The 27,678-nt window shown below is 36.8% G+C and overlaps 1 long non-coding RNA gene across 3 annotated transcripts in view; it reads left to right on the top strand.

Annotated features, from left to right (window-relative positions):
* LOC122745286 overlaps positions 1-27,678 on the top strand; it is a 183,668-nt gene that overhangs the window by 119,333 nt on the left and 36,657 nt on the right. Inside the window, exon 4 of one of the 3 annotated variants that reach the window (XR_006355450.1) lies at positions 2,288-2,326. The exons of the other annotated variants lie outside the window; for them this stretch is intronic. This is a non-coding gene — a long non-coding RNA (uncharacterized LOC122745286). The remainder of the gene's footprint in view (positions 1-2,287; positions 2,327-27,678) is intronic. 3 annotated transcript variants of the gene reach the window in all.

Genomic DNA, 27,678 nt, shown 5'->3' with positions numbered 1-27,678 from the left:
GATTCTCAGAGCTAAAAAAAGACTTTAGAAATTGTCTCTATCAAATTCCCTCTTTTTACAAACAAGTTAAGGGAGTCCCAGAAAGGGGAAATAATTCATCCAAGGTCATATAGCCAATTAGTAGCAAAGCCAGCACTTGAATCCAGATTTCCAGATTCTCCAAATTAATATTCTTTCTATAATGCCACACTGACTCCTGAATTTTCAAATAAATCCTACCCCAACTAATCCTGAAAATTCTTCAGTCTTATCTCTCATATCTGTAACAATTTGGGGTGTGCTAGAGCCAGCTTGTAAATGTAAAAGTGTGTTGTGTTGTTTTCAGAGAACCCACTGTTAAACATTTACCAGGACACCTCTGCCTCTATCCCTTTTTTTCTAACCCCACTACTATCACTTTAGTCCAGGTCCTCATACTATCATGCATCATATATAGCTAATCTGTTGCTAGAAGGATCTTTAAAAAATAATCAATGTTCCTAGGTTTTAGAAATCTTTTAACCCAACTCCTTTTTACCTCAAAAGTTGAGGCTCAGAGTAAAGAAGTAATTTGCCTAAAGTCCTACAGGGAATGAGAAGTAGGATACAAAGTCAGGTCTTATGATTCTAATCTAATCCTCTTTTCACTATTTTACACAGGTATCTTTTTTTGTGTGCGATGCAAGTGGTGTTAAGTGACTTGCCTAGGGTCACACAGCTAGTAAGTATAAAGTATCTGAAGCTGTATTTGAACTCAGGTCCTCCTGAATCCAGGGCCGGTGCTCTATCCACTGAGCCCCCTAGCTGTCCCCACAGGTATCTTTTTAAAATTTCAATTCAACAAATGTTAAGTAATCCTAGGAACTTACTTCTCCCCCTTACCCATTGCTAATCTCACTTATTTGCCCTGAGCCAGAGTATTACCTCTAACCTCAATTTTAATACCCACTCTCTTGGTAGTCATGAGATCCCCAAGGACATGTCTAGATCCCCAGCATCCCATCTCTTTCCCCACCTTGGCCAGTCTAGCTAAAGTTTAAGCAGGAATCATTATTTCCAAGAGAAAAACCTAATTTCAGAAATAATTTCCAAAGTTAAAGTTAATGAAGAGCCTGCATAAAAGAAAGGGAATGAATGAAGATGGAATGGCTTCCATGTTTAAGAATGTATTTTACCTTTCTTGGTCTCACCATGGGACCGACAGCCCATGCAGATGTTTTCTACTCCAACCCTGGATCATAAATTCTTAGGATGTAGAACTAGAAGAACCTATATATAGTCTATTCCAACTTCTCCATTCAGGACTAATTTGGGGCAGTGGCATTTCCAAGGCATATAGCTAGTAAGTAGCAGAGCCAAAATCATGGTACAATATTTAAAGATGGAACTTAATCCCATCATATCTGGCTTCACTGGAGACTGAGTCCCCACAGACCCAGGTTCTATATGAGGAAAATTGTTCTGAAATTAATAGCAGATTCAAAGGGGCAGCTAGGTGGCACAGTGGATAGAGCACTGTCCCTGGATTCAGGAGGACCTGAGTTCAAATCCTGCCTCAGACACTTGAAACTTACTAGCTATATGACCCTGGGCAAGTCACTTAACCCCAATTGCCTCACTAAAAAAAAAAATCAGATTCAATCTGGGGCACTGTTATAACAACAACTAGCATTTATATTGTTGCTGTTCAGTCATATCTGACTTTGTGAACCCATTTGGGGTTTTCTTATTAAAGATACTGGAATGGTTTGCCATTTCTTTCTCCATATCCTTTTACTGAGGCAAACAAGGTTCAATGACTTGCCCAGGGTCATACAGCTAGTAAGTATCTGAAGCCTGATTTGAACACAGGGAGATGGGCCTTCCTGACTCCAGGCCTAGCACTCTATCCACTGAATCACATTTATTTAGCATTTATTATATGCCAGGCACTGTGCTAAGTGCTTTACAATTTTTATCTAATTTAATCCTTACAACAATCTGGGGGACTAGGTGCTATTATTATCAACATTTAACAAATGAGGAAACTGAGGCAAAAAGAAGTTAAAAATGACTTGCCCAGGGTGACTCAGCTAATGTCTGAAGCCAAATTTGAGCTCAGGTCTTCCTGATTCCAGGTCCAATCCTCTGTGCCAAATAGCTGTTCTATATCTACAAGTACTAATGAAAACTATGAATAAACTGATTTCAATAAATTACATCATTTTAAATACACTAATTTAAAGGTGGTGACACATTTGAGTTTGGGATAATCCTTTTGGAATTTGAATTATCAACCTCCCCTAATTTTTTTTCTTTTGCCTGCCAGGTTTTCTCAAAAGTAGGGGCAATATCTATATAGCAGAAGGTGAGTAATTAGCATAATTACAGGAGTCAAATAATGTACGTGAAAATACTTTGTATAGTGGTATGCATTATGATGATCTCATTATCATCTTGTAAATGTTTCAAATAAGACTCAAAACAAAGAAAACCCCTGAGAAAAATCTAAATTTTCCAGATGAATTATATACTACATTGGAAAGCTTATGGGGTTATAGTAATAGTTTGGGTACTATATAATTAAAATGTCCTTCTATGGGAAACTTACAAGAAGCAAAATATACATACACATATACACACTGAACAATATATGTTTTTGTTTTTTGGGGTTTTTGCAGGACAATGAGGGTTAAGTGACTTGCCCAGGGTCACACAGCTAGTAAGTGTTAAGTGTTTGAAGCCAGATTTGAACTCAGGTCCTCTGGAATCCAGGGCCAGTGTGCTATCCACTGTGCCACCTAGCTGCCCCCACAACATACGTTGTGTGTGTGTGTGTGTGTTGTATGCATGTTTATGTAATACATAAATATATATTCAAGCATTGTTTAATTTTAAGTAATTTACTCAAGTTGTGTTAGTTATTATAATACCTTTAAGCAGGCTCCTTTTAAAAATATCTCTTTCACAAAGCACAATAAAGCAGAAGAATTAGATTTTTCAGAAAGGTGAAAAAATGAAGATGGAATAATCCTTCCTGTAAGCATAAACCACTTGCTCAGTTTAACACACTATTGGCATGCTATAGGTACTTAATGATTGTCTGCTGAGTGCTATGTAGTAGTAGTAGGTGTAGTCATCATCGTAGTCAGTCATAGTTGTAGCAGCAACAGCAGCAGTGGCTTCTATTTATAGCACTTTACAGTTTACAAGGTGTTCTATGTAAATAATCTCATTTGCTGCTCACAACCACCCTCTGAATTGGACTATTATTATGCTCATTTTAAAGATGAGGAGACTGAGGCTTAGAAAGAAGTTTAAGTTACTTGCCCAGGATTACACATTTAGTAAGTGTACAAGACAGAATTGAAATCCAAATCTTCCTAATGGAATTCCATTGCTTTTCCCACAGAACTACACTGCCTCTTGTGAAGTGTAAGATAAACTTCTCATTATGTGCAAGTTGGAAGGACTAAAATTCAGAAGTTTGGAAACACAGAAGGCAGTACTGGCCAGATTTCAGTGGCAAATCTTTAGCAGTCTGGGTCCAGAGAATCTAGCTCCACCAGTTGCTAGTGTTCCCAGGGTGGGTGTCAGAATCATGAACCATGAAGGGTGCTTCTGAAGAAAAAGTCAGGATAACTCGTTCTCTAAACTGAATTTTTCTGTAAATTTTAGATTTTCAGCAGTCTGACAACATTGATGTTGTGTCAGACTGGGAGAGCAATGGCCCCCTTCTCCTCCTCTTACCCCAATGGTGATGGTCTTGATAACAACTCCCTCCTTATGATGATGCAAAATTATCGTTTTCTTTTCAAAATAATGTTCCTAGTCCCTAGCCTAATATTTTTAATTTTCCAAATATAACATTGAAGATGTGTTAGATTTTTTTTTTAAGTGAGGCAATTGGGGTTAAGTGACTTGCCCAGGGTCACACAGCTAGTAAGTGTTAAGTGTCTGAGGCCAGATTTGAACTCAGGTACTCCTGACTCCAGGGCCGGTGCTCCATTCACTGCACCATCTAGCTGCCCCGAAGATGTGTTAGATTAACATGATATGCCAGCTGTAGAAGAGACTGTATGGAGGGATTTCTCAATATCTTTTCTAACCACTCAGTAGACCGAGGGCTCCTTACTTACACTGCAGTTCCAGTACAGCCAAGAGGGCCATACATCCTGAATGCTATTTTAAAAATCTTGTTTTATTTTCCTAGAGCTATGGGCATGTTATAGGTGCAGAATTACAGTAATTAATTAATTTAAACAAGGGACCAGTCTACTTCTCCTTCTTGGTTTCTTTCCAATGTTGTGCATGTAAACCTAACATTATAAATGGAAAAATAAAACCTTCCATTGGTTAGAACATGGTGCTAATGAGCCCGAGGTTGAAGATTCAATCCCCAAATGGTTCAATTAACTTTGCACAGAGAACTGCTCCACAACCACAAACTGTCTGCACTCCTAACCCTACCAGTATTCTCACAAATGTGGGCCATCATTCACAGTGGGGGAGTGGGTGAGAGAGTTTAGATGGTTCTAAATGCTTTGCACATAGTAGGCATTTAAGAAATATTTGCTCAATGAATAAATGGTTTAGGTCAACCTACCATTATCAAAGAATGATACCAAATCCACACCTTCTAACAATTGAATGCTCTTCCTGTAAAAAATGCAGAAATAGATATATAATACAAAAACACATATAGTGTTGTGTTTAATATATATACTACATATGTGATATGTATGTATGTGTATATGTGTATATGTGTGTGTGTATTGATGTGATTTGTTAACACTACCTTTTTCTAATCTAGTCCTTCAATCTCACTCTCCCATTTGTTGCCCTTATGAAAAATTCTTCCACTAGATCTTTAGGCCTAGTGAAATTCCAGATGAAGAATGCCTCATTAATTATTATTGAAAATTCACCTGCAGCTTATTCAGAGTTTGAAAGAAGAGTTACTGTTCTAAATAGTACAATTAAATTGATGTATCCAGAGTCTAACCAAAGTCTGAGCTTTCTGTGATGATTCAGTAAATGTTTTACAATGGCCATGCAAATTAAGTTACTCAACCAAGGATTTAAAAATAATGAGATTGCAGAAAAATAGATCTTTTTTATTAAGTAAAATATGTTGGACCCAAAGTATTGGCTCTGAGATAGAACTATATTTCTTAAGGTGCTCAAGGTGATGCCAGGCTCTCTGTTGGCACTCAGAAGACTTTGATTCATTCATCAATGAATCAAAAGTGTATTTCCAAACCTATGTATATGTGAGTTTTACATATATGTGTGTGCACGTGTAATTTCTATACAACACTGTTTTATAAATAATATAGAACAAGGTCGGTATTCAGCTCTAATCTTCCCACTTCCTTTCCTCTTTCTCCTCTGCACCCCCAAGAAATTAATATAAATTCTGTTAACTAAACCAGAGGGAGTATTTACGCAGAAGCACAAGCCACAACCTCTGAGGGATATCATATTCCGAATACTATACTATTACTGTTGATGCCAACATCATAGACGTTCATTCATTCACCTGCTAAATGTTTCCCTGCTGTGGATGTGTGGTTCTTGAGGGGGGAAGAGATATCTGCAGGAGGTAGACATTCCGTCTGGATCCCAGAAACCTGTCTGCCACATCTGTAATGTTCTCAGCGGGATTACACTTCCATGTTTGTGTTTTGACTGAGCACTTGGAGTAGCTAAAGGAGTAAGGAGATGCAGATGATGGCACTTGGCACTTTAAAGTCCTGAGGCTGGAATGCCTTTAAAAAAATAACAACAACTAGGGTTTCTGTAGAAAATGGTGTCTTAAATTTAAAAAAAAAAAAAAAAGGAACACAGGAACATGGCATCACAGAGATAGCCTATGTAAATCTAAAGAGAAGGGAGAATGTGAACTTCCGATGAAGCCTGCAACACATTCAATCAATCAAGGAGAGCTTGTGGAAGATTGACAGTCACATTAGCTGTCACTCTAAGAAAGTAACTGCTTTTAAAAAGGGAAAGATAAAGCATTGGTCACTTTTGTTTTCAAGGTGAAGGTGAATGCACTGTTAATGGGAATAGATGACCCAAAGATGTAGTAACTGAGATGGCCTTTCTGTCGAGTCAACACCATTGATGAGGTGCTTGGGCCCTAACTCCTGCAGGTCAGGCACATGTTCTCCATCTTTCTTTCTGTTTCCTGAGACAGACCTCCTTTCCCATTAAGTTGTATCCATCAAAAGCAGTGCACAACAGAAGAGGTGCAGTAGAATACCATTGAGTTATAGTGTGTGTGATTCCTTTAAAAAGATGGGAAATAAGGGGGAAGCTAGGTGGCTCAGTTGATAAAGCAATGACCCTGAATTTTCAGGAGAACCTGAGTTCAAATCTGGCCTCAGATACTTGCCACTTACTAGCTATGTGACCCTGGGCAAGTCACTTAACCCACATTGCCCAGCCAAAAAAAATTATGGAAAATGATAATAATTTGACTCTTTGACAGATATCCCACAGGTATAAGAGGCAATAAAAATGTAATTTGTATTTCCAAATATGTGGACACATATGAATATATGTGTATATAGGTACATGTAGCTGCACACATGCATGTATTTTATCCATGTGTGCGCACATGTGTGTGTGTTTGCTCCAATGAAATGGCATGTTTGATATGGATAAGAAGTGATTTCATTGGTGAAGGGAATTCAAAGTAAAGAACTTCCCCTGCAAATATGTGTTGGCACTTTCTTTGCAACATATAATCTTTGGCATTTTCCTGGAATACTAAGAGATTAAGTTTCTTGTCCAGAGTCACATAATTGGTATGTATCAGAGATGGGACTTAAACCAAGGTCTTCCTGACTCTAGGGTCAGCTTTTGAATATAACATATCCACTGTGTTGTATTACACCTTTTGCCTCTCCTTCCCAACAGCATTTGCTTTTCTGTCCCTCCCTTTCCTTTCCTTCCTTCCTTCCTTCCTTCCTTCCTTCCTTCCTTCCTTCCTTCCTTCCTTCCTCCTCCTCCTCCTCCTCCTCCTCCTCCTCCTCCTCCTCCTTCTTCTTCTTCTTCTTCTTCTTCCTCTCTCTCTCTCTCTCTCTTTCTCTCTCTCTCTCCTTCCTCTCCTTCTCCCTCTGTAACACGTATTTATATCTTCAGTGACATCCTGTATAGATGTCTCATTGTGACATGGAAGCAATCCTTAGTTCTTAAAGTCAGTCTAGCAGAATGCAAACACTGGAAAGACATAAAATTGGAAAGGTCTTTATTTGGGACCCAATAATTCATGAATAGTTTAACTAAGGCTTAGAGGGATTCTACTTTGTATTGGTGGAAGAAGCATCAGATCTGCTGAAGTATTGTTTTCTTCATTACGTGTGTATGTGTGAGCTTTGTCATTTAAATACATTTCAGAGATGAGGAACATGAGGGTCATGAGGTTGTAGGTTAAGTGGTGGAGTTGAGACTTAAACCCAGATCTAATTATAAAACCATTTTCTTTCTTTTTTATAGCACACCAAGTTTTTCTCTCCCAAAATCAAATCATCTCTATCTGGGTGCTAAAATAAGCTCATTTCTCTCATGGACCTTGACCAGAATAGAATCATAAAATCAAAATGTTAGATCTGGAAAGGACAAGAGGAGCTCGGCCTTCTGCAATGCCAAAACTTTTTTTTTCCATAAAATGGGAATAAAAATGTCATTCATTCAATAAGCCTTGAAATATTCATATTAAAAGTGCTACCTAACTGACAGGTTAACATATATTAAACCACAATCAATGGCTCAAATATTCATATATTATGCAGTAGACACCCATCAAAATAGGATCACACACCAGTTAGATATCAGCATCATCATTAAACAGTGTTCATTCTATATTGCTACATGACACTATGCTATGATAATAAATATAGGGATATTATACTCACATATATGATACTGACACCAAAATAAAGTAAAGTAGGGTTAGTGACATAATAAGGCTAGGCAATTCAGAACTACATGTGACCTAGAAGGCAAACAGATGGGGGCAAGAGCTAACTGAATTTCCTGGCTTTTGTTAAGAAAATGTTACTATCAACCTTTTAAGAATTTTAAAATGATTGCATTTAAATTTCCTAGGTTCAAAAAGAAATTTTAAATTTGCAAGACTCAATTGAATTGACAGAAGGGAAGAGTGAAGCTTTCAGTTGGTGATGCCGATCATGGCTATATCGGATAGACAGACAGACAGCTAGATAGAGACAAACAACTGATGGATGGATAGATATGTTAGATATAAAAATATAGCTTATTATGTATAAATATATTATACTCACATGTGCATTTGAACGCTTGAAAACCACAATGTGTTCCCTCTACTATGCCAACAGTAGCAATGCTTCCTCTCCAACTGACCAGAGGAACAATGGAGCTTAACACTTAATCAGAGATCAGTCCTGTCATTTCATATGATTTTGTTCAATTTGTAACTCAAGGTAAGGGTGAAGCTGTTACATCGCAAAGAGTTACTAATAACAATCAATACCCCCACCACACGCATACATACACACACACAGCTTCATGCTTTGTTTAGAAATGATATTCCTTCCCTACTCCATTTTGGAACACATTCCATTCACCCTACAACTTAGATCTGCCCACTCACAGTCCCAAATGATTCAAGTCCCAGAAGTGGTTGGAGGTGGGAACACAGGAAACAGAGCTGCTCAGTGCCACGTGCCAATCACTGTGCACCTGCTAATGAGGCTGACATGTTTGGACGAAGCGACCCAATTTGCATTTGTCACAAGAGTGAGACATTAGCAGTGTGAATATTGAGAGGGACAGATGTGTCCCAGCAGGGCTGCCACCTCAGACAGCCTGCTGTGCTATCAACACCAGAGAAGCTGCCAGCCTGAGTGATGCCACCTAGCCTCAGAGGATATGGGTGATGCTGCCAGACTCAGAAGAAGAATATACAGGCATATGTCCTTCAAGAAGGTCCTGCCCAATGGACCTGGTATGTAATTGACCAATACCTATGTTTTGTACTGAAATCACCCATGTGCTCTCAAGGCTTCTCTTTTCCCCTCTTCAATTCTCTTGCAATGCCATCACAGTGCTTTTCCTGGACTTCTCTCTTTTCAAGGTTGCAAAGTAGTACATCCTACATAGTCCCACATGCCCCTTTGTAACCTTCATTTACTCCAGAATCCCCAAAAAGCTACTCTGCCCTGTCCAAAATCACTGATGTAATTCTCCAATCCATGGAAATCACACAGCTATGGAACCCCCTTTTTCCCCAGTGGACTTATTTTAATTAGGGGAAAGAATATTTTTCACTATCCTGAATCATAATGATGAACTAGTGAAATATGTCATGTACCCTTGTTGCCTCAATGAAGGTTATGTATAAATTATTTGGCTGTGTTTCAGAATTTCACATTGGTTTGAATAGAGAAATGAACATGTTATCCTCAGGTTTTATATAGAAGCTATAGAAATATGGTGGATAGTGGAAACTATGCTGTACTTGGAGTCTGGTATATTTTTGGCTTATTTGTATGTTTGGTCTTGTCCAGACCTGAGACTTTGTGGAGGGAAGGAGGGTAAAAATCTTTCCAGGAATACTTACTGACAACTTTTCCATTTTCTCTAACTTCACCTTAGTTGTAGTTTGCGATCTGGCTCTGCAACTTATTATTAACTAGGTAATTTTTTAAATTCCTTTTTGTTGTTGTTGTTTTGTTTTGTTTTTGCGGGGCAATGGGGTTAAGTGACTTGCCCAGGGTCACACAGCTAGTAAGTGTCAAATGTCTGAGGTAGAATTTGAACTCAGGTTCTCCTGAATCCAGGGCCAGTTCTTTATCCACTGCACCACCTAGCTGCCCTTAAAAAATTTATTTAAAATTTGGGGTTCCAAATTCTATTCCTCCCTCCCTTCCTCCCCTCTCCCTCCCTGAGGTGGTACGCATGTGCAATTATGTAAAACATTACCATATTAGTCATTTTGTATAAGACTCAAATGAAAGAAAAGAATGAAAGTGAAAAACAGCATGCTTCAGTCTATGTTCAATCAATATCAATTCTTTCTTTGGAGGTGGATGGTATGCTTCATCATTAGTCCTTTGGGATTGTCTTGGATCACTGTATTTTAGCTAGGTAATTTAACCAGGAAAATGATTCTAAATTTCTGTTCCTCATGGCCATTGTGAGACTTAAATGAAAAAAAAAAGTATGTAAAATATATTATTCTATTAGAATCTAAGCTGCTTGAAGACAAGTTACTACTTCATTTTGTATTCATATCCTTGAGTGGAACATAGCAGTCAATTAATAATTACTTGATGAATGATTGATTTTGTAATTGAGAAGTACCCTAGAAAGACAAGCTGGTATCAAAAACATGCAAAAATAACAGGTGATTAACAGTTAATGTCAGGAATAGCTATTATTTATTATATAATTTGTTCTGGCAACTATAGTTATATCATGTCTCAATAATATGCCTACTAACAAGTTGGGGAAAATTCAGAACTGGGATTATAGGATTTTAATTGCATTTCTAGAAATAAGCAAGCATCTGCAAGAAAATACTAGAACTTTTCCTTCTCGTTTTGTCAGTGACAAAAATCTTCAGTACAATCAAACCAACAAATAGCTCTTGCAAGGTTGGTTTGAATTATTGGTAAACATTCATGGTGTGTGATAGAGAAAATAATCCCTCTTTGCTACTTATATAACAGATGCAGGTAAATGCATACTGAGGAATTTTAGTAGGATGCCTAGAGAATTTTCAGGGATTTGGTGTGGCTTGAAATTCTCTTCTTGAGTTTCAAAGCTTTCTCTGAGACTGGTTCAGTTATATGACATTGGACAGATCATTTAGCCTTAATTAAGAGCCTTGATTTATTTTTTAGTTATAATAATTTTTATAGGATTGGACCTTTATCAAAATCACCAAATAACCTCTTCCTTCTCCTCCTCCTCCTTCTCTCTCCCTTTTCCTTTGTCTTTCTCTCTCATTTCATAGGAGTTCTCTGAACTCCTCAGATTTAGAACCAGTGGGATATGTAGAAGGTGTTGAGTCTCCAGCTGAGAAAAAAAAAGTCCTACAGAGGTTATGTGACTTGTCCAAGGTGACACAACTAGTGTAAGAGGTAGAATTTGAATGAAGGTTTCCTTATTCCAGCCCAGAATTCTACTTTATTCACTGTCAGTACATGTAGAGGTCACAACTAATCCTGATCTTTTTTACTTTCAGAATGATTTTCTATACATTAGACTGTGTTGGCCTCTCACATGTGTGGACACACATGTATAGACATGTATAAATGTGTGTGAATTACATGCATTCACATTGTGGGGCAGCATGATGTATATGTGTATGTATACTATATATTTATGTCAGGCAAAAGTATATGCATAAATTATGTACATATTGAGAACTAATTCATCCCCTAAATGTAAAAAGAATATTAAAAAATTATATTGAATAATCCTTTTAACTGACTACAGCAATAAAGGATAGTATATTGAAGTTATATTTTATATTTTACAGTATATATTAATGTTGTTTGCTGTTGTTGTTGAGTTGTTTTTTAGTCGTCCAACTCTTTGTGACACCACTTGGGGTTTTCTTGACAGAGATACTAGAGTGGTTTTCCATTTCTTTCTCTGGCTTATTTTACAGAAGAGGAAACTGAGGCAAAGTTAAGTGACTTTCCTAAGATCCCACAGCAAGTAAATTTCTGAGGCCAGATTTGAACTCAGGAAGAGTCTTCCTGACTCAAAGCCTGGTACTCTATCCACTGTACCACCTAGCTGCGCCATACTAACACTAAACTATAATAAATCAATCAAGTTTTTGCTGAACATTTAACATGTACCCAACACTATATAAGAGGTATTTAAAAGAGATATTAATTATCTGCCTTCTGTGAACTTCCAAACTAGTAGGGAAAAAAGAATAAGTAATGATGAATGAAATGTAATTAAAATGCCAGTAATAAACAATGCATAAAGTAAGATGTCAAATATCTTTCCATATAAAAATATACTTTGGTCAATTCTTATACCTTAAAAAAATATAGAAATATATTCTGTGGTCCTTGGTTTAAATTCAAGTTCTGTTCTTACTGTGTGACCTTGGTCAAGTTACTTCTTTATCACGAAATTCACTTGTAGAATGAGGGTATTGGACTAGAATCATAGGAATCAGTCGAAAGGACTGAAGGATTATACTAGATGTTTTTATTTGCATTAATTTTACAATGCTGAACACATGCTAGGTGATCCCTTTGGCCTCTTCCCGACCTCAGATTCTATGATCTGATTAGTGTGGGTACTTCTCTTGACCAGAATAGATCACAAGCCATCTCATCCTGCGTGATTTTTTTTGTCATTGCCCTTCCATTATTATTAGTCTGTAAATACTTTATGGATATCTGCACCCTACTCAGGCAGTCCAACTGTTATCCATGCCTTTAAAACCCTTGCTGTAAAATGCCTGCCACCAAAAACAAAAATTAACAAAAGCATCAATGTATTACCTAAATAAATTTTGAAAGGAATTGATCTGGATTCTTTCTGTGCCCATTGGATCCAAAACAAGTGCTTTCTCTTACTCCCTTGAATTGGTTCAATTTGTTCTTTGTTAGAAGAAATATTCTCTCTGACTTTCATTTCTTAAGACACTACAATCCCCTGACTTCTGGAGCTAAGGTCAAGAAAATAAAACCCTTCTCTTTTAGTCTTTCCTACTCACCTTTTCTTGTTAGTTTAACCCACGCAAACAAATCTGCAAGTTGCATTCTGTTTTCTCATGAACTCCTGTGATCTCCTGGATAGAAAAGTCTCTCCTGGTATGAGGATATTCCAAAATGAGAGGATTAAGATGACACTTATTGCTTTCACTTGGATTCTTGGGATGAGCTTTTGAGGCAAGGAGAAGTCCATGGAATTTGGGTAGAAAATGGAAAACAGGGCACCTTGGAAGGAGAAGGAAGAGAGAAAAGAAGGCAGGATACAGGAGAGGAAGGAAAAATGGTAGAATTGAAGACAGTGAAGTAGAGATTAAGACAAAAAAAATGAATCCAGAGATAAGAAAGAAATAATCTCTTACTCTCAAGAGTAGGTGAAAGCAATTACATCATTTTATCAGGGCTACATAGGAAAATTCATGGAGAGCTTTAAAAAAATAGATAATCATCTATCTTGACTTAATTAAGACAATAATATAATACAATAGCCTCCCCCCACCCAGCCAAAGGAAGATATTGGGAAGCTCAAAAACCCTCAAATCATCCTGTCAGATATAGACCAAGGTCCACAGCACCCCCCCCACCCCCGGCCCCTTCCATCTCCAAACTCCCACTAGATGAGGAGTTTGAATATCAACTAGGCTCCAATCCCACAGGAATCTTCCCTTCACCCACTGGCATGAATCAGCATCAGTCCTCAGGCTCAGGCTCCCTTCCCCAGTGTCTGGTACTGGTAGACTCAGATTTTTATCCTACAAAACATGCACTAGATTTTAATGGTTTAAAGAGAGAATCACCCATTTCCTCTGGGGTCAGAGCTGGGTGCCCAATACCACCTTGGGGACCTAAAGGACATGTTTTATAAGTAACAACCCCCCCTAAAAAAAGAACAGTCTTACTTTCCTGACTTATTGTGAGTTCCATATTTCCTTTTACCAGTTCCTGGATATACGATTTTTCCTGTCTGGGTTGAGACAAGATGGATTACATGATCTCAGAAAAAAGTTACTTCCAATTGAATATAATTTAATTTAACAAATATTTATTATGCAACTACTGGGTGTGAAAGGTCTGTGCTAGAAACTCTGGATACAAAGACAAAGAAACAGGGCATGTTGTCAGAGCTTACATTATTCTTATATTCTACCACATCGTACCTAAGAGTTGATCTCTACTTTAAAACCTTTATTGTGAAAATCTTAATGTACTAAAAAGATAAATCAGGTATAGATTATTTTCTTTGCAATGAGATTCTTAGCTTTACAAAAGTATTCACCAGGGGGCAGCTAGGTGGCGCAGTGGATAAAGCACCAGCTCTGGATTCAGGAGGACCTGAGTTCAAATCCGACCTTAGGCACTTGACACTTACTAGCTGTGTGACCCTGGGCAAGTCACTTAACCCTCATTGCCCTGCAAAAAATAAATAATTTTTTAAAAAAGCATTCACCATTGAATTCTCATTGGCTTGATCCATTTAAAATACAATTTAATTTACAAAAGTTCAGCTCACAACAGCTTTTCAGGAACCCATCTATCATTAAAATGTGTACTTGTTTGTGTTGATTACTTATAATGATGTTCAAGTTTAAAACTGAGGGATTTATATTTAATTTCATATTAAATTCACACCAAGTTTAAAGGGAGGTCTAATTCAATGCTAGGAAATAGTAAGCAAATGGTCCTGTAAAATTAAATACAGAAACCATAAATATGGAAAATCACAGAATTTTTTCCAATGCTACCCTGATATGATTTTCTTCTTTCCCATCCTCCATGAAGTCTCCTCTGATCCCCCCAGCTACAATCTGGATCTCCCCTTTTTTCCCCCATCACACTCTCTCTCATATTTGTGTATATACCTAGTATCAACCCTAGTTAAGTGTCTTAAGGACACAGATTGTCATTTAAAAAAATTAAAACAGCCTTTGCATCCCCAAAACCTAGTATGATGCCTTGCACATTGTAGTAAGCTTTTACTAAATGTTAAGCAAATGAGGGGCAGCTAGGTGGCACAGTGGATAGAGCACCGGCCCTGGATGGAGGACTTGAGTTCAAATCCGGCCTCAGACACTTGACACTTACTAGCTGTATGACCCTGGGCAAGTCACTTAACCCCAATTGCCTCACCAAAAAAAAAAAAAAAGAACGAAATGTTAAGTAAATGAAATTAAATGCATTGCAATGTATCTGGTTAGGGAGGCATGAGATTTCAGATGGTATTTCTATTCCTTTTTTACCCTTTCTGAAAATACTTGGGGAAAACCTCAAACTCAAGTAGTTGCAAGTATCTCACAAACATATCATATTTCTCATGTCACATTAAGTCTTGCCAAAGTTCCAAAGAGAGATATGTACAGAAGAAAAAACTATTTAAACTACTTGGAAGCAATGTGTCTACAGTTGTGTCTATTTGCCCAGTGAATTTGACCCATGCAGAATGTCATTTAAGATGCTTTTAGATGGAGTTTTTTACCATAGAATCATACTGATAATTATATAATTTCCTTGTATATTTTGCTCTCATAAAAATAAACTGTGTGTACAGTGTTTCTTTAAAAATGTATCATATCAGGGGAAGGAGGCAGCTAGGTGGTGCAGTGGATAAAGCACCGACCCTGGATTCAGGACGACCTGAATTCAAATCCAGCCTCAGGCACTTGACACTTACTAGCTCTGTGACGAAGGCAAGTCACTTAACCTTCATTACCCTGCAAAGACAAGTATCATATCTACTAAAAAAAAATATAGGACAATTATGCAGAAACATAGTACTAAGGCCAGGGACTTGTTTTGGGATTTGATACTGGGAACACCATATACAAATACAAGTAGACACTTTGCCTGATACCTATGGTCTTAGAGAGCTTCCTAGAGCAGAGTGATTATGTGACTTGACCAGGGTGATATAGCCAGTTTGTGTGACTTTAATCCAGATCTTTCTAAATTAAAGTCCAATTCTCTATCAATTTCACCATGTTACCATGTTAGGACCTTCAGATTGAATGAAGCTCATTCTTTTTTTTTTTTTTTGGTGGGTGGGAAGGCAATTGGGAGTTAAGTGACTTGCCCAGGGTCTCACAGCTGGTAAGTGTCTGCGGTCAAATCCTAACTCCAGGACCAGTGTTCCATCAACTGCTTCACTTAGCTGTCTTAATGGAAATCATTCTTAGTGATGTTTTGTAATTTTCCAAGTGAAATCTATGTAGCAGGACTCATCAAAATTACTAATCAAATGCAGATTTAAACCTCATTGTTCTTGACACTTCCTTCTTCCTTATCACTCTATTTTCATTCAATCTTCTAGACCAATTGGTTCTAGCACTCCAATTTCTCACTACATCTTACCCTGCCTCTCTACTCCCCATCTTAGCTCCCCATCTTCATTAGCTCTCACTTGGATCAGTGTTCTACCTGGTCACTCTGCTTTAAGTCTCTTTTTGCTCTAATCCATACTTCACACAGCTATTAAAATTGTCCTTCCAATGAACTTGAGACCCCTACTCATACACCTTCATTAACCTGGCCTTCCATAATCTGGATCTAACCTTTCTTTCCAGTCTCTTTTTCATGCTCCTCCTCTTCAGTTCAATAAACCTTTATTAAGTGCCTACTATTTAAAAGGCACAGTGCCAGGCAACTGGTATACAATGATAAAAATGAAATAGTCCTTAATTTCAGGGAATTTTCATTCTACTTGAGTTAGGGTAAGATTAGGAAGGTCAGTGAGAGAATTTTCAAGGTGCTCTGTTCCAGTCCAACAGTAGTTCCCATTGTTCTTCTATTTCATCCTGTTTGCTACCCTTGTGTCTGTTGGCCATAGTGTCTCCAGTAGAGTACTTGCTCCACTCTCTCTCCCCCTGTTCATATCTCTCTTTTCTTTTATGGTTTAGCTTAGCTGCCACCTCCTTCATGGAATTCTCTGACACCTCTATCTAGAGGCAAGCCTTCTCTCCTTTACATCCCCAGCACACTCTGACATCTTTTAGGAATTTAATCATTTTCTAACTTGAATTATAGTTAGGCATTTATTACTTCTTCCTTCTACAGGATTATAAATTCCTAAAAAAGATGAATGATGTCTTTTTCATCTTTGGATCCCCAACAACTAACACAGTGCCTTTCATAGAATAGGTATTTAATAGTAGATATTTGTTGAAGTGAGTTGATAAAATTCAATTCCTAGATTTGTTAGTTGTTGTTCCTAAGCAGGCTTGTGATTTCATTGGAATAGAGAGGTGCTTATGAGGTAACTACAATTACCAGTGCAAATCATGACCTGGGTTGCCATTTTTATTCTTGTGGTATTACCTGGGGCATTTGGAGGCTAAGTCACTTGTACAAGGATACACATTGGTATGTGGTAGAAGCAAAATTTGAATCCAAGTCTTCCTGACTCAACCGTCAGGTCTCTCTTCACTAATCCACACTGCCTCTGGTTCAAGCTCAGGTAGACCCATAGGAGAGAACGCTAATTAGAAGGCAAAAATTTTTAAAGCACATGAAATCATGGGAAATCTTCCTAAATAATATACAAGATAACATAGAAAAAGAGGATGACATTAAAGACAAAGAGTCTGTGAGTGTCAGCACCAATTGGCCCTCATTAAGCAGTTTCCATCACGATGTTCAGCAGTCTTAAACAATAATCAGGTCACAGAAAGCTGTGAACACTCAATAACTTTCTTGAATCCTTGTAAGCTCTTTGGTGAAGCAATTCCTAATGCACTCAAAGATCATGTCACCTAGGACTCTCTTAATCAGTAAATGTTTCTTGTATATAGAGATGTTGGATGGAGGATATGGAAATGATGTTAAAAAAATACTTAATAAGCCATATTAAAAAGTGAAGAAAAAGACATCTTCAAGCTATAGGCTAGTGAACATAACTTCAATTCTTGGCAAAATTCTAGAATGTACTCTTAAGGTTTGCATGGCATTTTCTGTGTATTATTTCATTGTATTTGAGCCTCGAAATAATCTTGTAAGGCAGGTGCTGTTATTATCCCCATTTTACAGATAAGGAAAATGAAACTAAGGAAGGTTGATTTGCTCATATAGCAACTCTTCCTGCTTCTAAGTTTGATTCTTTCTCTACTATGCCACCTGGACTGCCTTTAGATGATGAAAGCAGTTCACTGGGGAAGGAGAGTGACTTGTTAAAGTCTTGATTCCATAATCAATATTCTTTCCATCATTCCACTCTGCCTCCACAGTAGTTATAAAAGGTTCATTTGTCTAACAATGTTCCAGTACCATTTGTTTTTAATATATTAATTGTAATGGAATTATATTATTTAAAGCAACTATTCAGTCCAGAAATTCTGGACTGATTCCTTTGCAAAGAGCATGACCAGGAATTCTATAATGACCCACCTCATAGACCAGGCAGCAATTGCTAGGTTTAGTTAACGTGTAGTTTGAGAATGCAAAGGGAAAAGGTTAGATTTTCTATCTATTTTTTTCAGATTCTAATTATTTTTATTTTCAGTTACAAATTCTCTCCCTTCCTCTAAGCCCTTCCCAAACCATTGAGATGGTAAGAAATATGATACCCATTTTGCATATGGAGTTGTACAAAACACATTTCTGCATTAGTCATGTTCTGGGTGGGGGGAGGAGAGCAAGAATAATAAAGATAGGAAAAATATGCTTTCATCTGCATTTTTAGTTCATCAGTACTATATAAAAAGGTGGATAGCATTTTTCATGTATAAGTCCTTTCATTATATTTATTATTACAATATTGCTGTTACCACATACATTGTTCTCCTGGTTCTAAACACTTTATTTTACATCAGTTCATTTAAGTTGTCCCAACTTTACCTGAAATCATGCCCTTCATTATTTCTCATGGTGCAATAGTATTCCATCACATTCATATATCATAACTTGTGCAGCTATTCCCCAATTGATTGACATCCCCTCAGTTTCCAATTCTCTGTCACCGTAAAGCAAACTGCTATAAATATTTTTGTACATATGGGTCCTTTTCCTTTTTCTTTTATCTCATTTTTCCTTTATTTTTCCCTTTCTATTCATTTGAATAATTATTTATTTGCCCTTTATTCTTTTGAATTTTCATCTGGATGGCATGCAGGTGGAGGAGTTTTGAAGGAGGTGGGGGAAAGTCTTATGGTAACTGTGGATGTATATATTTACTACATATATAATCATCGGCTCTTAGTAGCAGAGGGGACTTCAAAAAGCATTCAAGCTCACCCACTCACTACTCAGTGCCAGCAAAATCCTTTCTACAACTTCCCTGACAATTAGCTGCCCATCCTCTCTGCTCAAAGACCTTCAGTAACAGGAAACAGCTCATTGCATTTTGAGATAGTTCTTATTTTTAGAAAATTATTCCTTATATTTTGTTTAAAAATCTGTCACTTCTACCACTGATTCATTTTCAATTTCAAATGATATCTTCTGTGTGTTCAACTAATTTCTTTTTAGGTATGAAATATTTTGGATGCAGTTTACGTCACATTTAGCAGTAGAACAAAGTACCAATAATGCTTACTGGATTTTTTGTTTGTTTGTTTTTTAAGTCTTAGTCCTTAGGTAATCTCACTTTAAAAATTCCTGAAGGACAGATACCCTGAATTTTATTTTACTTGGAATATGACTTTAGTAATTAATGGGAAAATTAAATGCTTTATTTAGAGACATCAACTGAATGAGAAGCATTGTTTCTCTTAGGCATTGCCTTGCTTAAAAGTTGATGGTCCGCATGGAGAATGTACTTGGCCTAAGAAATGCATCCATTAGGGCTGAGGGAATTCATTTTCCCACTTTAGAATCCTATCAGACATTTCTGCAGCCTAAGCTTTCAACTGAACTTGTGCTCATTGGGGTTCTATTCCATTTATACTTGGTAATTTTCTAGTCTCTAAAAAACAGGGCTTATTAAATAGGTACAAAACATCTGATAGATTTTTATTAATTATGTTTTGTGAGTTAAGTATAAATGAATTTAAAGAATATGGATTGAAGTTCCCAAGATAATCACAATGCATGGGTTAAAAAGAAGGGGAGAAAGTCCTTGCGGGGAGAAGGAATAGGTTTTAGAATGGTAGGTGCAAAAACTAAAAATGGTTGAAAACTAGTTAAAGAAATCTGCCAAAATTTACACTTGCCCCACCCCAGGTGCCAGTTAATTTTTCAGGACCATGTAGTGCTAGATAATGTTTCCTTTTGCTGGATTAAAAAACACACACACCTTTTTTTAATATAGGCATTTTTAAAGAATGAGTAACCTGCCTGTGGAATCTTTTGGAAGAATTTCTCACTCTTTTTTAATGGGAGACAGGAGGGAGGAATTAAACCCAAAGGATAATTTCCAACTTATAACCATTGGAAATAATGCACTGGGCAGATGATAAATTCTACTTGGTGCCTTGATATTATTAGGACTTTAAAAAATTATTATTACAGATGAGCAACACAGAGATTTTGACAAAATAGTCCCCCAGCCTAGGATGTGTTTGGAGGGCCTCAGTTAACATTACATTTGTATTTAAGAACAGAATAGAAGCCTTTTGCCTTTTGCCTTTCCCTGAGTCAGAGACGCTTGCATGCATTTTCCCCTCTAACTCCATGAGTAGGTAGGATGTGGTGAATGAAGAAAATCTAAATCTCTTGTTCACTACCCTGTGTTTTTGGAGTGTGTGTACACTGCAACTGCTTCAGAATTTGTTGAACAGAACAAAAAGGGGATTTAAAATTATTCACCTGGATTTAAGTCAAATAGACTGGTGTTTGACCTTTATTTTCAAACACAAATGGGCAATTTTTAAATAAGCTTTTAAAGGCTTGATTTTTTTTGTATATGCTAATAGCTTTTCTGCCTTGCCCACTTCATTTTAAAGGGTTTCTTGGATCACTGTGCAGCAGAGGGCTAAAAAGGATGGCAGATCAATTTCTTATCCCACATAGCCCCAGAATCTTGTCCCTCTTTTTCCCTCCCATCCATCCTAAAAATATATATACAGATACAGATACATATGAGTGTATGTGTATATATACACATGCAAACATATGTATGCATTATACACATATATCTTTTATATGGTCCTCTATTCTCAATATGTATATTTGTATATTGTATTGTGTGCATATATGTGTGTGTGTATGTATGTGTATAAACATGTGTAATTGCTATCATACTACTCCTAAACATTACTGTCGTCTCTATTTTTATCATGTTACCTTCAAAACTCAGTTCAAGAACCACTTTCCCTATGCAGTCTTTTCTGATCTCCCCCTCTAGTGCATTGCCCATCCAACCCCCCAATTGCCTTGTATTTTTTAATTGTGTATGTATTCCCTCATCCCCCCATACAATGTAATACTTTGGGGCAGGGATTGTTTCATTTTTGTTTGCCTGTCCCCAATACCTATCACAGTGCCTGTTACATAGTGGTTATTAAGTAGTTGATTGATCTTAGATATTTGACAGTTTTGTTAGGAGAAAAATAATACCATGCCATCATAAGGATAATTGAAAGTAGAGGCAAAAGAAACCTGTTGTATTATACTGTAATTCTCCCTTCCCTTGTTTTTACCATGTGCCCCCTAAAATGTAATTAACCTAGTTTAATTTTAAATGTCTCAAAAAAGGGGGTACTCATTAGCTACTAAGCAAAGTAGGTACCACAACTTAATAGATATAGCATTCAGGACACTTAAGCCCAGCAAGACAACCTCTAAGCCCAGTGCCTGAAGGAAAACTGACTGCAGATAAACTAAATTGTAATTAAATTTTGAAAGAAGATGCAGAGTTCAAGTATTCTACTCCTTTACATTCTCACAAAATATTAGAGTCTAGTAAGAATACGAGAGCCTGGGATTTGTTGATCCTATTTCAAGGCTGGTTTACTCTGATATTTGGCTCTTAATTGCCTGACTTTACCCTTTTAATTGGCTAAATAACTTCTTCAGTTTGGGTATGTACAGCCAGGTATATTATATATGCTACCTATTTCATATTCATTTAGCCACAATCTATTATTTCCTTATGAGTCAATCCTTCCAGTCCCTGAATTAATTACTTTGCCCTTCTCCAGACTCCTTCTACCACCCTAGGTCTTTTCCATAATAAGGAACCCCAAACTAAATACAAAGGTTCAGGATGCCCTTCCTCATGGAAATGAATTTTAAAATGAAGACAGCTCCTTAGCTACTTGACGTATGAACTTCTTGCCTTTTTAATATTTCAGTAAACTTATTATTACTGGAAAGTGCCACCCCAAAATCAGATTTTTCACAGTAGTTAGAAGTGTATGTTTAATCATTTGAACACCTCAGTGACAAACTGGGGATGATATCTGATTTTTAGTTATTTAATATTTAAGTATAGTTAATTCTCAATGCACAAGCCCACAATTCCAATAAGCCTCAGAATGGATCCAGCTGTCTCACCTACTTCTTATCCAAAATTTGAGAGCAGAGACCTGTACAAAACATCATATTACTAAGATTTCATTATGTTCCACAATAATAACAATCATAAATGCCTTCCCCTCACATTACACATTTCTTCCAAGTGCTTTATAAGCATTAACCCATTAATCCTTACAAATACCCCTTTTAACAAAGTGTGATATTAGCAATGCACTATGAAGAATTATAATGAATAATTAACAGTAAACCATTCTGTCAAAATAAGTAGAAAAGGACATTTGGCAATGCAGGACTCTTGATTTTTATTGTTTGTTCATACACTCACTAATTTGCAAAATTCTATAATCCACAATGGGTCTCCCTGTCATTAGTGCTAATTAGTGAGCTTCTACTGTACTAATAAATCAACATTACATGAACACACAACATAGAGACAGGAGTTATAATATATTCCTGCAAGTAATTTTTAAAAATTAGATGGAATTTTACCAAGGCAGCAGCAATTCTCACTTACTAGCTTTTAATGTAAAATTTTTCATATAACTGTATTACTTTTTTCAGATTGAAAAGATATATAATCATTCAAACTCAATGACAATACTCAGTGAGCCATACAATGTGCTAGATGCTGTGACCTCAGGCTTTTTAGCCTGTGCAGCATATCTGGTCATTTGGAAGCTTACTGAGCTGGTAGTAGGGACAGTAGTTGACCATATCTTAGTGCCATCTGGAGGCTCAAAGTTTTAACTTCTCTCCCTGCCTATGAATTTCCTATTCTCTGAAGCTACATAAGAGTTTATGTAGCCCAATATTTCCCAAACTAACTTGGCAGGAAACACTTTGAGGGTGGAAATACATATTGACAAAACCTTTAAATGCTGGTACTGGGATTCTAGAAGCATTGAAAGTGCCAGTACAAAGTGGGGGAGAGTGCGGCCTAGTCAAATAACTATATAGAAACATTGACTGGAAGAGATTTTGAAACTACTTGCCCCATCTCCTTCATTTTATAAAGGGGAATGCTGAGAACCACAGTATTTATGTGGCCTGGCCAAGTTTACATACAATTAGCCAATTAATGGCAGAGCTGTGACTAAAGCCAGGACCCCAACTCCCAGTCAATCCAGTTTTCTTTCCTTTAACGTCATCTTCCTTGCCCACACTGAATATGAGAAAGGATTATATATAAACAGCTGGGTCAATTAATGTGAAAAATGAATTCCATAAAGCTGGTTGCATTATTCAAACCTGCACTATATATTTCCATTGGGTTAGAACCAATTACCAAGTTTTACATAAATTTAATTTCTGATAGTGCGAGTTCAAATACATGTCACCACTCCATGGAATTCATTATTCACACTAATCAGGATCTATCTTTAAAGGACTCCATAAGGAAGACTTTTTCCCTTGATCTAAAGCAAAGAAGATCAAACTCAGAACAACCCTTGTATTCAGGTTATATCCCTTATTTTGCAACTTTCCAACCCTTTGCTTCTCAATATTCCATATATCTGCTGTCATTGCTAATCATGCCCTCTCTGTTGCCTCAGCTATAAATCCTTGTTCTTCCTGTGTCTGTGAATATATGCATACTCTTTCCCTGAAACAATGGTACAAGCATGCTGTAGAGTAAACAGACTTTTTGCCAAGTATATACCTCAGCTTCCCTAAGGCATTTACCTTACCTGGTAATCATTTATTGAACAGCAAACATTTCTTTCAATCCTAGGTCATCATTTAATTATAATAAATGGAATTTTCTTGGCCAGTTGGCATGCTGAAAGGTGGTACAGTTACTGACCCACATCTGTACAGCTGTTTCTCAATGAACTACACAGTTTGCAAACCCAAGTTCTCTGATTGGCCAATAATGGCCCATATCCAATCAGTGCAAATGCCTCTTAACTGTACATTTATTTCTCAATAAATAACATTTAACAGTAGCAATGAAACACCTGGTATATGTCCGCATCTTTTACAAGGGGATAGGTGGCAAGTTATAGTTCCTAGATCCTAATATTAATAAATTATTCACTGTCCTATAAACAAACCAGAGGTCAATGAATCTCCTGTTTTGAAGAAGCATTTTAAAATGAATAGACAGCTCTTTTGGGGGCATGAAGTAGGGAGGATTGACTCAATGACCTTTGAAGTCCACTTCCATAATTCCATAATTCTGTCAACAGTCCCTTAGAATCATGAAATTGCCCCCAAATGGTTTATGATCTTGTAAGTGAATGCATATTTATATACTGTGTATAGTCAGTTATGTGCAATATTCATACTCAGTCCATTTAAAATAAGTTTTCTATCCTGGTCAAAGCAGACTGTACATCTTACTAAAAGATATATTGGCATGTTTCACTGCTTTGTAATCAAAGATGAAGAAAACTTCTGGTTTCTATTAGGCCTAGATAAAATGTAAAAGGCTTCAAGACCACATTTGGACAAGTACCCCAAAGTTTGGCTGCTTATTCAAACCTCGTGCAAATCTCTTGAGTCTATATCCCCAGTCTGGAGCGATTACAAGAAGGGTTCCCCTTTCAGGGGTTATGGACCTTGACATACTTTTCCATATGTTGTTATTCCTGTTGGATTATAGGATAAACTTTGAGGTGTCTTGATTGAGTGAGGTGATGACCTCTCCACTTAACTGGGTAGTTAACTTTGAGGAAAGAATGGGAGACTGGTGGCAGCCAAAGTTTATTATACCGGAACAATTTAAATATTTAACTTGGTCTTGGGGCATAAGATAATATATTTCTCAGAATATAAGATCTGTTTAATATTGACAAGAATTTCTGGAGAAGATGATCTTTGGTCAAAAAAGGTACTGAGTCCTTGTCATAGATTGAAAATGTAGAGAATATTGTTTCCATCTCAAGTGACCATTACTGTCCAATCTGTGTGATGTTCTTGATTTTAAGTATCTATTAATTTTATTGCTTAATAATATATATTACTGGGTTCCCTTCTGAATAATGTATTAGTAAGTCTAAAATGATCAGAAAGCTATGTGAAACAGTTTTTGTTTTTGTTTAGTAAATTGCATTTCTAGACTAAAGTGATAGGTAACTAGATTCAATTCAACCAACATTTATTAAGTGCTTAATGTGTGCAAAATCCTGTGCTGGGTGCTTTAAAAGGTATAGAGCTTACATAAGGAGTAGCTCCTACCCTTGTGAGGCTTGTAGGCTGGGGGTATCCTGGACTAGAATTTGTCTAGAGACTTTACCAGTGTATGAGAAAGAAATGGCATAGTCACTATTTTAAAAAATAAATGTTGTTGCCTTCATGTTGCCCATTTATCTCCCTTTCTCCATCCCACTGCCCCTCTCAGAAATCCATGCTTTATAACAAAGAACTTTTTTTTAAAAATTAAAAATAAAAGGATCAAAAGTCAGTAAAATATGCTAATTTATTTAAAAAATTGGTATTATATGCAATTTTCACACCCATGGACCTTCCACTCTTTGAAGGAGTTGGAGAGAATATACTTTTTTCATATATCTACTTTGGGTCCAAACATATTCTTGATAATTTTGTAACATTTATTTTATTTATTTTTCTACATTGGCTCTTAATTCTCTCAGGTAAATGAATATCCAGTTAATGTACACTTCAGTTTTAAGAAATTCCCTTGATGTAGCCTTCTTGTGATGTAAATTTGTCATTTATTATAGTTCCATGTCTTTATAGAATTTTAAAGGTGACTCAACTTAGACTTCATACTTTTGATGTTCCTGCACTTCTATTTTCACACACACACACACACACACACACACACATTTTAATTGATTTTTTACATCACCAAAATTTCTCCCAATTTTCACCCCCCACCCCTTCCTGGAGAGTCATTCCAAATGGAAAATATTTTAGGACAAATAATATTTTAAAGAAAAAAGGAAAAGATTAAAAATCAGAAGAATTGATCAATACATTGAAAAAGTTAAAAATATGAGCAGTGTACCATCTCTGCAAAGAAATGAAGGACAGGCACCTTCTCCCATCTCTTCTTTGGAGCCAGGCTTTTTTGTCATTTTGCAACATTCGTTTTTGATCATTTTGTTGTGATTGTGACTGCATGTATTGTTTTCCAAGATCTGCTGATTTTACTTTGTATCAGTTCATGTAAGCCATTCCAAGTTTCTCTATAGTCATTGTATTCTTCATCAATCACAGCATTAAACATTCTAGTACAGATTCATGTAAGGGACTAAAATTCTAGCTAGTCTGTCTAAAATATCTAATGAGTGGTCGCCAATAAATTATAAGCTTTAGCAAGAATTTAGACTTTTAAGCATTTATTAAAGAGAATAAGAATTTAGTGAAGAGAGAGAGAAAGGCCTAGATTCATCTATCTATCTTGGGGAGCTACGGTTCTCCTCCTCCACTCTCCATGAGAGTCCTGGCAAAAGAGACCGAGAGCCCTAGCCTCACCCCCTCTTCCTCCCACTAGCGTCACTTCCGGACGCCAAAGAAAAGCCACATATCTTGCCCTCAGGTTCCTTCTCTTCATGGCAGAGCTTTCCTACAGTAAGTCTCCAGCAGGTGGCGTCATTCCAATCGCTACATTCATATACCCCAATTTGTTTAGCTATTTCTGAGACTATAACCATTTACTTTGCTTCTAAGTCTTTGCTATCACAAACAATGATATTATAGTTGGTTATATATGGAGCCATATGGAGCCTTTCTTCTGAGGTACCATTTTTGTTTAGCAAAGGAAAGCAAAAGAAAGAATACAAATTAAAAAAAAAAAACTTTGATGATTATACTGCCTTCATCCTTTCCCCTTTTATAAAATATTTGAAGCAATCACCTGATTAGATAGCTTCTCAGGTGTAACATAATAAACAACAGAGTTGGGGGGGGTATAAAAATGGAATCCTAGGCAAGGCAGAATAGAATACTGAGTAATCAGCCCTGAATTTTCCCAGGTGATGTGTGTGTATTCCAAGGATTAGTACAGTCTTCACCTGCTCATTGAACAACAACAACAAAAATGCAGGCAGCTGGTTATAAAGATTCAGGACATAATTATAATTAGTAATTACTATGTTATTCTAAACAGGAAGTTCATGGGGAAAGATCTTGAAATGTTAGAAGTATTGAGCACCAGGATTTCTTCAGATTTTCAGATGTGAAAAAAGACTCTGTGTTTACTTGCTGTAGACTACACCTTACTATTGCATTGAAAAGTAACAAACTCCTATAGAATTGAAAAGGGCTGAGGGGGGGGGAGGGAGTTAGGAGGGAGCAGGAAAAAGTAAAAAGTAGGATGATATGTGTTTCTATTTGTATATGTGTTTATATTAGCACAGAGAAGCCTGGCTTTCTAAAAGATAAATGTTCTGAATTTCCTAAGTGGATTTTGTCAATTGCAACTGTTATATGTACGGCATACTTCACTAGATAAAATCTGACATTGATTGTTCCTCCGATCAGGAAATTTGCTGTTGAATTCTTAATGAGTTGGGCCTCTCATTCTGTGGTGGTATTGTTTCTCCACTGGGGCACGTTCATATGGTAGGTATTGTGCTTGGGTAAACTGAACCAGAATGAGGGAGGACAG

The sequence above is a fragment of the Dromiciops gliroides genome, chromosome 3 (genome assembly GCF_019393635.1).
Source record: "Dromiciops gliroides isolate mDroGli1 chromosome 3, mDroGli1.pri, whole genome shotgun sequence".
NCBI lineage: Eukaryota > Metazoa > Chordata > Mammalia > Microbiotheria > Microbiotheriidae > Dromiciops > Dromiciops gliroides.
Note: the sequence above shows the minus strand (reverse complement) of the source record. Positions and strands in the feature narration are given on the sequence as shown.